Source organism: Pteropus vampyrus, unplaced genomic scaffold, assembly GCF_000151845.1.
Source record: "Pteropus vampyrus isolate Shadow unplaced genomic scaffold, Pvam_2.0 Scaffold22, whole genome shotgun sequence".
In the NCBI taxonomy this organism is placed as follows: Eukaryota; Metazoa; Chordata; class Mammalia; order Chiroptera; family Pteropodidae; genus Pteropus; species Pteropus vampyrus.
Genome location: NW_011888803.1, coordinates 213,258 through 214,372, shown reverse-complemented (window position 1 = coordinate 214,372; position 1,115 = coordinate 213,258). Strand labels below are relative to the sequence as shown.

Sequence of the window (1,115 nt, the reverse complement as noted above, 5' to 3'; positions counted from 1 at the left end):
TTTAGATACCCGTAAGTACATGATCAAAGAGCCCAGGTAAATAATTTTCAAAAGATGAAATAAAAATGATTAATAAGCATTTAAAGTGTTTACCTTCAGTAATAACTAAAAAGCTATTTAAAATGAGAGAACATTTTTGACTTATAAAATTAGTAAGTGTTGATGAGGATTTTTTTTTTTTTTTAGGCGAGGCAACCCTTGGTTTACCTCACAGATTGCAAGGACCTTGTCGCTTACAAGCCCTTATTTTTTTATTTTTTATGCCTACACCACCTAGTCTTCCTAGGTGGTCTCCCATCCAAGTACTAACCAGGCCCGACCCTGTTCAGCTTCCGAGATAAAATGGGATCGGGCTTGTTCAGGGTAGTATGGCCATAGACGAGGATTTTTAATAGAAAAAAATTTCAAGCAATCTAAATATTCAACAGTGTGGAAATAGTTTTAAAAGCATGCATTGATACAGTATGACATTACTTGGACAATAAATTAGTGTTTTTGAAAGTTTCTAAATAATAGAAATGCTTATGCTATCATATTAAATATAAGAGGCAATGAACAAAAGGTATGACTTCAACCTTGTCAAAATATACGTAGAGGATTTCAATAATTATACCATAGTAATGGAAGATGTTATCAGTAGGAGAAGCTGGATTAAAGGCATATAGGAACTCTCTGTACTATTTTTGCAATTTTTCTGTAAGTCTAAAATTATTTTGAAATGAAAAGTTGAAAAACATACATACATAGAAAAAGGACTAATAGGAAAAAAATAACAAAATTTAATACTGATTTCTGTGTGGTAAAATTAAGTTGTTTTTTCCTTTCATTTTAGAAATGCTTTTCTGTAACAAATTTTTACGAGTTATGTATTATATAATCATTTAAAAAAAAAAACAAACTTCTCCCTATAAAGAGAAAAAAAAGCTGAACTCAAAAGAAAAATGCTATCTACCACAATCAATTTGTTGATCAATGTGGCAGCTAAATATAAAAACATAAATGTGAGTGCTGAAGAAAGGATGCATATGGATGAGGAAAAGATAGACACGTCAACTGGTTAGGGATGCATTTCACAGGTGGATGTGAAGTGTGAGAGTAGATAATAAAAATAAGGA

The 1,115-nt window shown here is 30.9% G+C and overlaps 1 pseudogene; it reads right to left on the bottom strand.

Annotated features, from left to right (window-relative positions):
* Positions 1 to 261: 261 nt before the first annotated feature.
* Positions 262 to 380, bottom strand: LOC111736800 (annotated as a pseudogene).
* Between the last annotated feature and the right edge of the window lie 735 nt (positions 381 to 1,115).